Below are 15,863 nucleotides of genomic sequence, written 5' to 3'. Positions count from 1 at the left end.
ACAGGCCACAGAACCTCACCCACCGACTGCTGTAACAGACACCTAACCTCTGGCTGAGTGACTAACATCCTCAAATCATGGTTTAAAGACTTCAAGTTACAGAGAATCCACCATTCACACTAGTGTAAACCTGCAAGTGACCCATGCTGCAGAGAAACCCCCCCAGAGCCTCGGCCAGTCTGACCCTGGGGAAAATTCCTTCCCAACTCGTAACATGGTGATCAGTTAGACCCTGAGCATGTATGCAGGATCCACCAGCCAGACACCTGGGAAAGAACTGTAGTAAGAACCTTCCCCATCTAGTGTCCTTTCACCGGCCGTTGGAGATATTTGCTGCTAGCGGTCACAGATCAGCTATATGCCAGTGTAGACAGTCCCATCTCATCACTGACCCACTCCTCCAACAGAAGAATGCAGAGGAATTTCCTTCTTTGGATTGAAAGAGATGAAGTTCTATTTGATTTGCTTGCTTTTACTCTGAGTTAGCAGCTGGAAAAACACAAAAACATGAATAGCGCAGGAGGCAGAATTCAAAAAATGTGGACTGGCATAAAGCACGACCACAACCAGCCCACAGTTTATTGATCATACAAGTGATGAGACTGAACCATTACCCCAGATCCAAAGAGCCCCCAAATCTGCGGAAGTTCAGATCCACATCCAGATTCCTATCTCTCTAGTGGACAAAACCAAACCTGTATTGCCTTAGGAAGCCTAGGCGGGGATCAGGATCGGATTTTGTTGGTTGGGACCAGTGTCTCTATTACATGCCATCATATGACTGATCCTCTGCTAGTTTATAAGAAACAAGTAACATTTTTGATGAGACACCAGTGTGAGAATCAAAGTCAGACATGGAATATAACCACACAACACTGACAAACAACAGAAAACATCTTTGCAAGAGATCTAAACAATTAAGATTTCCTTTTGTAACTTACATTTTAAATTGGCAAGCCAAGTTAGATGCTCCAAGAAACAATTCAGTATCATGGGATGCCAGAAAGTTAGCCAGAGCTTACTTAGATTGTAAACTCGTTCGGACAAGGATGGTCTTTCTTTGTGTTTGTACAGCGCCTCACAGAATGAGGTCCTGATCCAAGATTGTGACTACTTGGGAAGGCAAATAGTAACTAAGAGCAATAATAGCCTAGCTAGGTGCTGACTACTACTAGGAAAACGATGTGCTAAAATCGCTCGACATTTTCCTGGTTGTATAGTTCAGGAGCCTGAGGAACGGATTAGATGCTCTAGGAATTATTTTGGGAACATTCTCTGGCTTGTGTGATACCGGAGGTCAGACTGGATGATCACAACGGTCCCTTCTCAGAGGGTTTGCCATGTTAGTCTGGATCTGTAAAAGCGGCAAAGAGTCCTGTGGCACGTTATAGACTAACCGATGTATTGGATGCATCTGAAGAAGTGGGTATTCACCCATGAGAGCTTATGCTTCAATACGTCTGTTAGTCTATAAGGTGCCAGAGGGCTCTTTGCCGCTTTAACGGTCCCTTGTAGCTTTGGAATCCATAAAATCTATGAGACCTTCATTGTTATGAGACAGCCCTCAGGTTGCCCTTGTTGGCCACAATAACAATGTGTGGCCACAATATACACGTACGATCTGTGTCTATTAGCAAAGGGTTATTTTCTCCTGCAGTGTGAAACAGGGCATTGCATTGCTGAGAGACTATGGCATGGGTTGAGTAATGTTATGATGGCAGAGCATTAGTAGGGTGGCCTTTGTTACAGGAACTTCAGCATGTACTAAGTGGTGGAGGTGTAACAGCAAAACCTCACCGGCTGATTATAGTGGTGTAATGAAGTCTGAGCGTGGCAGAGTCTAAGTAACATTAACTGCCCAAGAAGTGTAATAACATCTTTGAAACTGTGGGGTATATTTTGTATGAAAATAGAAATTATACAATAAACAGGGCTAACACTCAGAGAGCATATTTCTTTTTAATATGACATCTCCTCTAATAGCCAGCTGAAATGCTCAGTTTGAGTTCAGAATTTTAAAGGCATTTCATAATTATGCTTAATTGTCTACAAACAATATTTATTATTAAGCACCTCTCCCAAAGTGCTTCATGCTGCACAAGACACAAAAATAAGTCCTGTTCTGGGGCGCTTGTGAGAAAGTGGGCATTTTACACACTAAATATATAAGGTTTTCTGTCAAACTAACATAATGCTACAAGGCTTTCTTGAAACTCTTCTGTGATGGCAGAGGGATGTATCAGTGTTCTGTAGAACAAATTGGCATTCTATGGTTGTCCATAGCAACCCCACTGCATTAGACTCTTTTAGTTTGACAAGTGTTAAGTGGGTTTGAAATTCTGTGTCTTATTGATTCTCCCTAAGAGAAAACACACAGATTGGTACAAACCGCCTTCCCGAATGCATTCCCTGTTACGATCCTTGACTCAGGAAGGTTCATCGTCAGTCAATTTAAAAAAATGGAGAAATATATAAAAGTCGTGGTCTGGCTGCAGATAATTTGCCAACAGAAAACAGGGCTAAATGAGTCCCATAAATTGTTTGCAATGTATGGCAGGATCGGCTCTGCTCATGAGGGGCTCAGTAAAGCCAGAACTGAGCACTCTGACCTTGATCCAGCAAACCACTTAAGCATATGATTAACTTTAAGCACATGCATAGTCTTATTCAAGCTAATGGGCGTCAAGTTAAACGTGTATTTAAGTGCTTTGCTGGACTGGGGCCATAGTTCTCAGAATGTCAAAAGGTCAATCTCTTTTGTAAGCCAAAAAAATGGGTTTAAATAAATATTTATATAGTGGCACAAAAGCAAGGAGCAGAGGCTGGAATATATCAGGCCCTCAGTTACTACAGTGATGGGTGCAGAAGAAAGAAAGAAAGAAAGAAAAAGAGAAAGAATAGCGGGTGTCAATGGTAAAGAATCACAGAAAGCAACTTTCTTCGGACACTGAACAAGGAACTTTCTCAGCATAAGGAAAGCAGCATTAAAGCCCCTCTCTCCTTCACTGCAGAGCTTGTCTTGAGTCTTCTCCAGCTGTGTTGGTTCTCGCTTCACTCCTTGCTGCTGATTTAAATCAACAGTACACCTTCTGCATGGAAAGAGGGGTGGATGGTCTTGTTCCGGCACCGGGCTGGAATTTGAGAGAGCTGGCTTCAGTTCCTGGCTCACCACAAACTGTGTTAGGCATTTACTCTCTGCGCTTCAGCTCCTCTCTGTGGCAATGGCAAGAACTGTCCCTCCGTTGAAGTGAGCTGTAGCTCCTGAAAGCTTATGCTCAGATAAATTTGTTAGTCTCTAAGGTGCCACAAGTACTCCTTTTCTTTTTGCGAATACAGACTAACACGGCTGTTACTCTGAAATCTATCTAGACTGTAAACTCTTTGGGACAGGATCTGTCTCTGAGGGGGCAAATACAGCACCTAGCACAATGAGATCCTGATCTAGACTGGGGTCTCTAGGCCCTACTGCAGTATAAATAACAGCACAAGGCAGACAATAAAAAAACACTTGTGGCAAGTTTATGATGCTTCGTAGGATCTCTGGAGGCAACTTTGGTAAGGAGCCGACGGATTGAGTGAGCAATAGAGACTGAACTGCTGCCGGTCATCCCCTGTTGTGGTCCCTCCAGGACAGGGTGGGGGAAATGTTTACTGGCTACTCTGTGGCCGCAGAACCCACTTTGGTCTACAAGTTCGTCAGGCGGGCACCTCCCACCTGCATGAGATCTCCAGGACGATAGCCACCCTGAACCAGAGCAGTGGCCCATCTCATCCTGTGCTGTAAGCAGGGTCGGTCCTAGCCCAAATGGTGCCCCAGGCAAGGAGTGTCTTCGGCGCCTCCCCCATTTGTTAAACCTTTGAATATCTTGTTTTTTATGCATTTGTCGCCCATTTCACAACTTTGTCATACTATTTACATGTGTGATTTAGCCCTGTCATATAAGGTGATAAATTTGCACGCTAGGTTCTATAAATCTGTTTTTATATCCCACTGACTGACTGGTGACGCCCTGACCCTAATATACTCGCAAGGGCATGGCTGACAACATCTAGGAGGTCCAAGGGAAAATGTAGCTCTCAGAAAGTTTGGAGATTCTATAAAGATCCAGAACATTCTAGGAGGTTAGTGAAAATGAATCCATATATGGAATACCTGAAACGTGTTACTTCAAATGTTCTATTTTCCCCCTTTGTTGCTAATGACAAAAACAGCACCCCAGGCCCTGCACCCCACCAAGCCCGGCACCCCGGGTGGTCGCCTGGATCACTTGCCTCCAAATCTGGCCGTGGCTGTAGGGATTGGAAGTAGGGGGAAAGAGTGTTGTTGGCTGGACCGTAAAGTGGTGATATCAGCACGACTTGCTTGCAGGGTCCCACGGGTACATTTCCAGTTACACTTTGGGTTGTGTGTTTCCTTTTCCGCTAAACAGGGAACATTTTTATTCTGCAAACACTTCGGGCTGGCTGCTCTGTATCATCCCTCTCAAGTTGCATGGGGGAGGCTAGGCCACGATTAAGGCCCCTGAGCTGGGAGCACTTCCGTGGTCAACAAGTAGATTGACACGGGGCCGCTGATAGGGCTGACTCACAAAGCCCAGCCCAGCCCTGACTCTCTCCCCGCATAACCCAATGGCAAACATGCGTGGGTGTGACATTCTGCAGGGCCATGTAAATCAGGGCAGCATTTTGCCTGGAACCTTCTTGAGAGCTTCTCAAGAGCCTAGAAATCAGTGACCACACTCAGCAGGTCCATCCGGAACCTACCCCTAGAACGCAGTTATGGAACAGCCTCGCCTACAGAGGAAGTTCCTTCCAAGTTGCCCTGCCAGTTATGGGTTGGTCTGTCTCTCTAGGGAGGTACATGATTTTAATGGCTATCCTCCGCTAATCTCTGTGCTGGTACTATCTGCTCCTGCCATTTACAGTCATAAAACACTAAGCAAGAAATTGGCAAGTCAGAGCAACTGTTAGAATCTGCTCACGTTGTGGGGGGAAAAAACCCTGGTGTGCTGAGACCAGCATTCCCCCCTCGTTCCTTACTGCTGTGTCCCCCCAGCTCTCCTGCTTACTGTCCCCTTCCTTTCTCCCCACCTAAATCCACACTTAACTGAAGGCCTAAATGAGGCCACTCTAAATGAGGAAGACTTCTAGTTGAGTCAGTGAAAGCTGCCCTCGTCCCGTGAGCCATTCACTGGCGACCGCTCTATATTTGTCTTTTTATTGTGTGTTCCCATCATGTATGGTGGCTGATGGGGAGAGGAAGAAAAAGGGCTGGCTGGTTTCGAAGCCAGCAGAGAAACACTCGGCAGGATGCCAGGTCCAGGTGCTATTTCTGTTCCTGGATCTTCACATAGCGGGGGAGTTTGCTGCTGTGCTTGTCTGGGGACACCAGGGCCAAGGGGTCTTCGAGCTTTGAAGGTCGCTGGGGAAGGGGGAGCTGGCTGCAGGATTTTGTGCCGCTACATTGACGCCTCATCAATTTCAGCCTGTCCAGGCAGAGAGATGGCCCCACCTCCTCCCCATTTGTATGCTCTCCTGGGGAGGAGGCTTTCCTAGTGGGAGGGGGAGCCTGAGCCTGAAGGGGCATCCCTGTGCCGGGGGGAAGGTGCTGTTTGCCCTCTCGCTCCATGCCCATCACTGCCAGGCCGTGCTTCACGTAGCTGCGGAAGAGGAGGGAGAAGTTTTCCAGGAAAGGCTCCAAGTCCACATCGGGGCATTTCTTCTTGTATTCGTACAGCTCCTCCAGACCCTCCCTAGCGTTCTCCTTGGAGCCAATCTTTTTAAAGATGCCTGCTAACATGTCATTGACTTTGCCCTTTGCAGACTTGTCAGCCACATGAGAGACCCCCTGACCGGCATCTGTATTGGTCTCTTTGGCAGCCTGCATGGTGGAGAGCCTCGTTGCCCGGCAGAGGTGAGCCTCCAGCTCTGACTCCCCCTTGTTCTCTATCATGGTGAGGTGGTCCAGAATCCCAGGCCCCGTCAGCCTGCTCAAGGAGTGCAGTAGAGTTTTCAGAGCTATCTGGGGGAACTGGCTTGTGCACTGCTTTAGTTTCTCGTGGGGGAGCGCCTTCATGAAGAGGTGGATGTCCAGTAGGATCTGGTCCAGGTTGACAGTGCCGATTGTTCGGGGGAGAAGCTGCGTGATTCTCCACAGACACTTGGCCACCAGCTCGGGGAACTTGTGGGGGCTGGCTGCAGCCGTCAGGCTATCCTGGAGCAGGGCGAGCAAGGCACTAAAGATTCTGGTCTGGTCAGACTGCTCCAGCACCTTTTTCATTAGGAGATTGATGGACTGGATGACATCTTGACCTTCCTCCAGGTCCACCACCAGGGAATCCAGCATCAAGGTGATGAGACTGTGGAGCAGGTCCTTCAAAACCCCTGTGGAGGCCTCCTGGGCCAGGCTCTCTGTCTGGAACAGCAGCATCATGTTGCGAATGATGCAGCCATACAGCTGAATGACTTGGTCCTTCCCCAGTTTCTCCTCCCCCACCTGCAGCCTGTGGATGTACCGGAGCTGCCGTGAAGTGGCTATCAGGAACTGGTTGATGTGGCCAGACATGGCTTCTGCCTTGTCCTCCTGCTTCAGGATCTCATCGATCTGTGCCAGAGCCTGGATGATGGTGTCGACGTCGCCACTGGCCACATGGTGGATAATGAAGTTGATGGTGGAGGCAACGTTGCTATGCATGCCATTAGGGTGCAGGGAGACAGCATTGGGCTGGGGTTCAGGAATTGCGCCTGGCTGAGTGATGCCATCCGGTTTGGGACTCTTGCACTGGAGAGAGTCATGCACATTCTCAGGCTCCTCTATGTCCATCTGGAATGCCTGGGGAGCTGCCTGCCCCATCTCCATGTCTTCTCCCGTGCTGTGGGCGTGACTGGGTTTGGAGGGCATGCCCTCTGCTGTTCCCATGCTGTCATTAGCACTTGCGCTTAGCGCATGTGGCGGTCTCTCCATGGCCTGTTTGACCGGAGAAGCAGCTGACCTGGTGGCTGCCTGTTCCATGCTCTCTTCTAGCATCCTCATGTGTTTCTCTGAAAGGCTCCCAATCAGCTTGAGCACCCCTTCCCCATGCACATGGTGAGCGGTCACAATGCTGTTTAAGGCAGCACTGCGGATGGCATTGTTTTGGTCTCCAATGAAGGCAGATATCACCTTGAAGGCTTTGCCAGGGCTTGGCTGGCACACTTCCATGCCGTAGGCTTTGACTAAATATCCCAGCTCAGCGAGGCACCCTGCCTGCTGCTTGGCGTTCTTGGACCTGGTCCCTTCCATGATGAAGCTGAACATCTTCCTGGCTGGATAGACCAGGCAGACCCTCTTCAAAACAGCATGCACCTCCCTGAGGAGAACCTCTTTTGTCTCCCCCATCTTCATGACCAGGTAGGGGAGGAAAGATGTTGCCTCGTGCTCAGTCAGCTGGTATCTTTCCCGGCTCAGCAAGGTGAACAGCAGCTTGAGATACTCCAGGCTCTTCGTCAGAACCCAGGTGTTGGTGTCAAAGAACCGCAGGGTGAGCCACTTCAGGATCAGGTCCAGGCAGTTGATGAGGCCATCCTTCTCCCTCTCCAAGTGCTTGACCAGGATGGCCAACGCTTTGATGTGGTGCTGGAAGTTGGAGTGAAACATCTCCTCCTGCAGCCAGTTGGACACACAGCTGCACATCTGAGCCTTCAGCTGCTCCGCATACCTGTTGCTGGGGGTGGTGAAGTTCCACCTCAGCACCTTCCCCCCTCTCTCGTCCTTTGCCCTCTGCTCTTTCCCTTTGGGGACGGTGATAAAAATAGGACCCAGCTTGTTGCCACTGTCCTTCAGGCTGGCCTTTGTTTGCACCTTCCCCCCATCGGGCAAGCCTTTGACTTTCAGGGCAGCCGCTCCTGATGTGGCGTCTTTGGGTCCAGGCTTCCATTCCAGGGCACTGCTGGACACGGAGTCTCCAGCAGGGGCTGGAGAAGAAGAGGCTGATGCCAGGTGGGATGTGGCTGAGGCTGAGGCGAAGGCTGGGACGGCCGTGACCCTTGGCAGCCTGGAAGGCAACTTAACAGGAACAGTGGGCTTGGAGGTAGGGTTGGCTTTGGCTATCTCCAGCATGGCCACTACGTGGTCCTTGGTAGCTGGCTTCAGTTGGCGAGCGGCTTCATCCATCACCTCAAATCCCAGGTGCATCAAGAAGAAGGGCATGGCTTCCTGGGCTGCCTTCTGCACATCACCATTGCAATCTCCCAGGCAGGCGTAGAGGTGAGGCACTCCCCGCAGCAGGTCTGAGGGGGCAGAACGGAGAGCAGGCAGCTTCTCAGCCAGCCAGCCCAGCAGTTCTTGCCTTTGGAAAGGATTTTCCTCTCTCAGCTCCTCAGAAGAGTCCTCCCCCTCCAGCCAGTCCTTCGTGCCGATCTGCTCGGCCCAGGCATTCACGGCCATAAGGGCTGAGGCTCGCACGCTGCTCTTGCTGTCCCTGAAGATGGTGACCAGGGGGATGCCCAGCTTCCTCACATGCTGCTTGATGCTCGGACCCATGGAGGTGGCCAGTCGCTGGAGGATTCTCAGGGTCTGCTGCACCAGGACTGTATTGGGGTCCTGGAGACAAGCCCTCAGGGCAGCTGGGAGGTCGCCCACGTTTGGCTGGATGAAGCTGGCGTCGCTGAGGATATCTGCCACCTCGTCCAGGCCCTCCTTCTGGATCCTCCAGCTCTTGTCCCGCAGCTTCAACATCAGCGCTGAGGTGATCCTGTCGCTGATATTCACAGTCTCAGTCCTTCCATGGTCCTGGGGCTTCCCTTCCTTCCCCTCATCCCCTCTCCCCCTACAGTGCTTGGAGCTGCCCCGGGTGGGAGCAGGTGGGCTCTGGCCTTTCATCTTCTCCAGCTCGGCATCTATCTGGGAGAGAAGGGGCAGCGTCTCGCTCTCGAAGAACGCTCTCAGAGGGGCGCCCACGTACAGAGAAATGGTCCCCAGCAGGACAAAGGCAGAGGCCCGTACATCTGGGTGAACAGCAGCAAAAGCAGCCTTTACGGTACTGACCAAGGCCTTCACCTCCATCCCAGTGAAGCCAAACTCTGTAATGGCGTTCGCCAGCCACTTCAGGGCTTCTGCCTGGGTCCTGGGCTGGGTCTGCGAGAAAGCCAATGACGTGACCTTGTCAGCAGTCCACGACAGCGCACAGGCCTCTGCTATTGCTGTCAGGGCTCCTTTCACGTCGCTGCTGCAGATCACGTCGCCCACCTTCCCCACCAGGCTGGCCAAGACGACCTGAGCTGACGTTCTGGAAAAGTTTCCCTTCTGGGCGATCAGGGTGATGATGTGAAGCTTTTTCTGCACCACCGGGAGTTTTGTTTCCTCCCAGCCACGATCCTTCTCCAGCAGCCTCACCAGGGCCTGGCAGGGCATTTTGCTCTTCTCTATTTCTTCCACAGCCTTCTGAAATGCCTCCAGGCCGGAAAACCTCTCCTTCCAGTTGCGGCTGGCTAGCTGCCGAATGCAGGAGGCCGGAAGGACAGCTGCAACCACTTTCTCACACGATTCTTCTGAGAGCTCAAGTTCAGACATGTTGCTTGGCACTGACTTTTGTTTGCTTTGGGCGCCAGAACCTTCTGCACCATCGGTTCTCAGGTGGGTGACCAGGCTGGGTGACAAGAGCTTCCAAATGAGCTGCAGAGGGTCTTCCCGATGTCCTTGCCCCCTGCAGCAGCTGGAGGAGCTGCTGATGTTCCAGCCGCAGCGTCGGATTCCTGGTGATCATCTGCTGCTCTTGCTTGTGAGTTCTGATGCGCTCGGTCTGACGGCTGCAGATCATTGTGACGTCATCCACCCATGTTTAGTCCAGAGAAGAGAAGGCCAAGGGTGGGGACATGGTAACAGTCTTCAAATATGTAAGAAACTGTTCTAAAGAGGATGGTGATCAACCATACTCCATGTCCACTGAGGTAAGATAAGGAGGAATCGGCTTAGTTTGCAGCAAGGGAGATTTAGGTTAGAAATTAGGAAAAGCTTTCTGATGATAGGGTAATGAAGTCCTGGAACTGGTGACCTATGGAGACTGTGGAATCCCCATAGAGAGGGCTGACCAGGAAGAAAAGCAGAGCTATGCTACTTGCTTGACAAGGGAAGCCTGGTTCTCGCTGAGATCTTAGGATAGCATGCTCTCGGAGCAAACCCATTTGGTGGTCTGGGATGTCTAGGCCCAGGGAAACTGACAGAAAGGGACTAGCTGCCCAAAGACAAGCCCAGAGCAGATGAGCGAAGGTCCTCCTGACACACCTGCAGATGAGCCTGGTTCTGAAGTTCACCGTTTCTCTTTTTGTTCTGGACTCGGACCAACCCCAAATCTGTGAGGGATGATGCAACCACAATGGGGTGAGTTGTGCCCAGACAAACCGCAAGGAGACACCACCTCGACAACCCAGCTAAGCCATCCCTGGAGGTTTTTATGAACAATTTAGACAAACACCTGTCAGAGATGGTGGAGGAGATTTAGTTGGTCCTGTCTCAGTGAAAGGGGATGGACTGGATGACCTCTTGAGGTCCCTTCCAGCCCGACATTTCTATGTTTCTATGATTCTATAAGACATAAGCACTTAAAGTCGGTCAGATCAGAGAGACTCTCAGCCCTTGGGAGACTTTCTCGGGCTAATAGAGGGCAGTTGCACACAGCAATGGAGAGCTGCTAGGTGTGCTTGCCAAGATGAACAATCAGGAAAAGGCATTTCAAAACTTTGTGGGGTTTTAAAGGTCGGGGGGAGGGGTGGGATTCCGGTCTCCATTAAGCAGCAGAGTTCACACTTATGACCAGAGCAGTCGGTGAGGGGCATTGTGGGATAGCTTCTGGAGGACTGCTAGGTCGACATAGCTAACTCATTGTCTATACCCATGCTGTGTTGACCTCAGTACATGGACCATGGCTCAGTGCCACTCGGGGAGGTGGCGTTACGATGTCGGCATCCTGGAGAGCTCTCATTGCAGGGAGACAGATTTCGCGTAGACACAGGTGCAACGAGGTTGATGCGTGGTGGCTTACATTGCCCTCACTTTGTAGTGTCCGTAGTGAATCAGACGCAGAAGCCGGAGTAAAACGCAGGAATTCCCGGCTCTCTGTCCTGTGCTTACTCTGCTCGACGATGCTGTCTCTGTGGGGCTGGGAAGGAATTTCTCTCCAAGGCAAAGTTTTTACAGGGACCTTGTGGGAGTGTCACCTTCCCCTGTAACGCTAAGCTGGGGTCACCCATTAGGATCAGGTACAAACGGGGTGGGGGGTGGGGAAGGGGAAGGCCGATGCCACCCTTCACTACGTTCCTATGATTATGCAATTGCAACTAACGCAATCTTAGTGGTGCAATGTCAAAGTGAGGTACGAACCCTCCTGCGCCTGGACAGGATTGTTTATGTACGTTGCCATGGAGGGAAAGTGGCAGTGGGTAGAGAACGCAGAACTGAAAAGGACCAAGAAAGGGTAATCAAGCATGACGGCTTGCCCCTTGCCTAAAGAAAAGAGATAGGCCTCGGGGGAGGGGCGGGGGGGGGAGAGAGGGTGATGGTCAATTCAAAAGCAGCAGCGGAGGTACAAAAACCGTCCGTGTTCAAACTGGAGAAAGACGGGAAAGTGATCGTTACCCATTAACAATCACTAATCAGTAGTCCTCTATTGCTCTAGAGGAACGAGACTTTGCACCTACCTCTATTCATCTGAAAATCCCACCTTCATAATGTTGCCTCCATAGGACCCCAGTCCTGTGAAGAATGCCTGTTCGCCTTGATTCTGAGATGGACCCGGAAATCCGGCTCCAAGCCCTGTTTTATGACAGAGCAGCACCTTTGTTTTTATCTTTTGTCCTGAAGAGGATTTAATTGCTGCTCGTCACCCGGGGTGAGCTCGTAGACTCTCTGCTTTTAATTCTGTGTGGTTGGTGGGTCCTGACATTCGACTCCCTTGTGCCAAAGTTGACATAACGGCGACGGCTGCAGTGTTTGTTGTGAAGCCCTGACGAGGCCCTTTGGCAGGCAGGTGCTGGAGATATGCCACCAGCCAGAATTTAAAACCCACACTCAGTTTTTACTAAGCACTTACTCAGCTAGTCACCTTTGCCATTACCCGGGGTATTAACGAAGCAAACAAGACTTCATGACCTGGCCCAAAGTACTGCTGATAACCAAAACCGGCTGGATCGTAACCAGCATCTGTGCGCCGTATCTATCTCATTCAGTGACTCTAGTCCATCACTCTGCCCATCTGCCCTGGCCTCCTCTGTGCAGCCAAAGGCTGGGCATGAGCAGCACAAATTTCCCCCTCCCGCAAACAGCCCCCTCCTGCCCTGGAGGAACCATGTCTAGGGGTGCAGTGTCTCAGTGGCTCATTTAATCCTTGGCCTCTGTTCTAAGAATAGCACCCTTTGCGATGTGAGCACTCAGCTTGGGGACCCCGAAGGGGGCCACTGAACTATCCGAGGTGAACACCTGTTGGTCACTCCCAGCCTAGTTCAGATCTGAATTAATGCCTGAGGTCTGAAATGGTCGGGAGTAATAATTGTAAAACAGCAGCACTTAAAGGCTCTGGCCTTGGTCAGGGCCCTACTGTGCTAAGACACAGTGAGAGACTGTCCCTGGCCCATGAAAGTTACACAGTCTAAAGGGTCTGTTCCCTTTCCCGGTGCCAGGAAAAACACACACACACACACACAGTTTCAATTCAAGTATCTTGTCCTCTTTCCATGTGTTTCTTCAGTTTTCCAGCCCAAGACGTGACGAAGTCCCTTCAGAGCCTCTGTCTTACATCTACAGCTTGCTTTAGCAGAAACATCTGACTCCGTGGGGAGGAAAGGTCATTTTGTGCCCGCTCTGCAGCTAACAAGTTCTCTCGGTTGTTTTAAACGATCTTCCGTTGGCACGGCTTGCACTAAGCGCCCACCTGACGTCTTCTGAAGTGCTGTGCTGTGCGGGCCGGTGTCGCGGGTGCGAAGGCGCAGGCCGGGCTGAGGCGTGGGGGAGAGGGCAAGCCGGCGTGGGGACTCTGACGCTCTTTAAGAGACTCTTTAACGGGCTGCAGTGCATGCTCCTCACCCCTCCGCTGGCTCGGCTGCACTGGCTGGTACGGAAGGGGATGTGGGACAGAGGGCAAACCCGTATCGCAACCTACCCCTCCTTACACATAAGACACCTTTTCGAAGTCCAGTGCTGCCAGTAGTTCCAAATGCCCCTGGTCCTTGCCTTCAGGGACCATAACAACTGCAACAGGGCAGCACCTGGGCATAGAAAGGCTTTTCACCCTCTCTCCCTTTGCACTCCTCCCCAGGGCCAGCTGCAGCGAGGAGAGGAAGGATGGTCCCGTGCTTAAGGTGCTATCTGGAAGTCAGGACACCCCAGCTGAGTTCCTAGCTCTGCAGCAGGCTCTGTGCTGTTCTTCTCAGTAAGGCATTTAGGTACCAACTACGTTGATTTTAATCGAACCTGACCCAGCCCTCTAGCAGACCATGCTGCTCACTGGGGCCTGGCTCCTGCAGTCCGGAGCCCTGCCTTCCAAACTGGAAAGTGACCTTTGGCCTCGGCAGCCACTTCCGCATCCTCACCCCACAGTGCCAGCTACCCCACACCAACTGACTGGGAGAGTTATCTGGGCGAGTTACCTGGGTCTCAGCTCCTTTCTGTGCAATGGGTATAATAATCGTCCCTGTCTCCAACCCTTTGTCTTGGGGCAGGGGACTGTCTTGCCATCTGTGGCTCTGTGCAGTGCCTAGCAAACTGGAGCCCTGAGCTGATTGGTTGCCTAAAGGTGCTATCATAATACAGGCAGTCGGGAGTACATCTCCTAATTCTGTGCTTTTGAGCTCCCTCTGCTGGGTCTTCAGGGCCTGTAAAAGCAAATGCACCTCATTCTCGGGCTCGGGCTCCATTCAGTGACGCTAATGCACAAAGGAGGAAGTAGACAAAAGAGGCCCAGTTAATTTACAAGATGTTAAAGATTTGGGGGTCTTGGTGGATAATCAGCTGAACATGAGCTCCCAGCTTGACTCTGTGGCCAAAAAGGCTAATGGGATCCTGGGTTACACAAACTGGGGAATCTTGATTTGGAGCAAAGAGGTTATTTCACCTCTGTATTTGGCACTGGTGCAATTTCTGAGGAATACGTTGCCCAGTTCTGCTGTCTCCAGTTCAAGAAGGATGTTGATAAATTGCAGAGGGCTCAGAGAAGAGCCATGAGAATGATTAAAAGATTAGAAAACCTGCCGTGTAGTGATATTTATCTCCATCTATTTATCTTAACAAAGAGAAGGGTAAGGAATTACTTGATCAATGTCTGTAAGTATCTACATGGGGAACTGTAGGGAGCCAGGGTGGCTCCCCTCCTAACCAGAGGGTAAAGAGCCACCCTCTGAGCCTGAGTGGGCGGGGCCAGGGCAAGCTTCCGCCAATCCCCGGAAGGGGAAGGATGGGACAGGAAGTACAAAGGGCGGGGCCCTCTGCCCAGGGAGGAGAGCACCAGGGAGGGAGACAGACACAGGCTGCTCCCTTGCGATCCTGCTGCTGACCCAGGCGAAGCCCTGGGCAAGGAGGAGCCTGACCGGGGGGAAGGCCTGTGGCAACCAGGGCTGCCGGCCGCTGAATACCCAGAGGACCTGGAGGGGCCTGACTGCAGCCCGGGCCAGCGTGAGTCCGATACCGAGGGGGAGTGGGACTGGCCCGCAGCGGAATACCCGGAGGAACCGGAGCTGCCCGCAGCGGATTACCCGGAGGAGATGGAGGAACCGGAGCTGCCCACAGCGGAGTACCCAGAGGAGATGGAGGATCCGGAGCTGCCCACAGCGGAATACCCAGAGGAGATGGAGGATCCGGAGCTGCCCGCAGCGGAATACCCGGAGGAGATGGAGGATCCGGAGCTGCCCGCAGCGGAATACCCGGAGGAGATGGAGGATCCGGAGCTGCCCGCAGCGGAATACCCGGAGGAGATGGAGGATCCGGAGCTGCCCGCAGCGGAATACCCGGAGGATCCGGAGCTGCCCGCAGCGGAATACCCGGAGGAGATGGAGGATCCGGAGCTGCCCGCAGCGGAATACCCGGAGGATCCGGAGCTGCCCGCAGCAGAATACCCGGAGGATCCGGAGCTGCCCGCAGCAGAATACCCGGAGGAGATGGAGGATCCGGAGCTGCCCGCCTGAGAGAGACCAGGTAGGAAGTAGCCCAGGGGCCGAACTACACCATGGGGTGGGTGTGTTTGGTCAGCGGGTGCGGATTGCCCCGCTGACCCAGCGGCGGGACTTTCGCCTCCCGCCACTGTCAGGGCCCTGGGCTGGAACACAGTGGAGTTGGGTGGGCCTGCGTTCCCCTACCCCGGCGCTCCCCTGCCTGAGGGGCGCGCTGCGGACTCCGGCCGGCACACCTTCCCGCTAATTCCCCAGTGCCCCAAAGGTGTGGCCGAGGCCGGCCACGGAGACCAAAGCTCTCCATCGCCCGTAGGGGCTCGGAGGACCGACCGACACCTGTCACAGGAACAAATATTTAATCATGGGCTCTTCAGTCCCACAGAGAAGGGTAAAACACGATCAAAAAGCTGGAAGTGGAAGCTAGATGAATTCAGACTGGAAATACAGCATGCATTTTTGACAGCGAGGGTAAATTAACCATTGGAACAATTTACCAAGGGTCAAGGTGGATTCTCCGTCACTGACAATTTTTAAATGAAGAATGAATGTTTTTCTAGACCAGCGGTTCTCAAACTGTGGGTTGGGAGGACCCCAAAGTGGGTCGTGACCCCCTTTGAATGGGATCACCAGGGCTGGCTTAGACTTGCTGGGGCCCAGGGCTGAAGCCCAAGCCCGAGGGCTTCAGCCCTGGACAGTGGGGCTCAGGTTGCAGGCCCCCTGCCTGAGGCTGA

The 15,863-nt window shown here is 52.1% G+C and overlaps 1 pseudogene across 1 annotated transcript; it reads right to left on the bottom strand.

Annotated features, from left to right (window-relative positions):
- Positions 1–5,326: 5,326 nt before the first annotated feature.
- LOC311525785 (cytoskeleton-associated protein 5 pseudogene) lies at positions 5,327–9,550 on the bottom strand (annotated as a pseudogene). Its single transcript has one exon. The product of its transcript is annotated as a cytoskeleton-associated protein 5 pseudogene (transcript).
- Between the last annotated feature and the right edge of the window lie 6,313 nt (positions 9,551–15,863).

Source organism: Lepidochelys olivacea (genome assembly GCF_965140295.1).
Source record: "Lepidochelys olivacea isolate rLepOli2 genome assembly, chromosome: 9".
Classification (NCBI taxonomy): Eukaryota; Metazoa; Chordata; order Testudines; family Cheloniidae; genus Lepidochelys; species Lepidochelys olivacea.
This window is presented reverse-complemented; position numbering and strand designations above follow the sequence as displayed.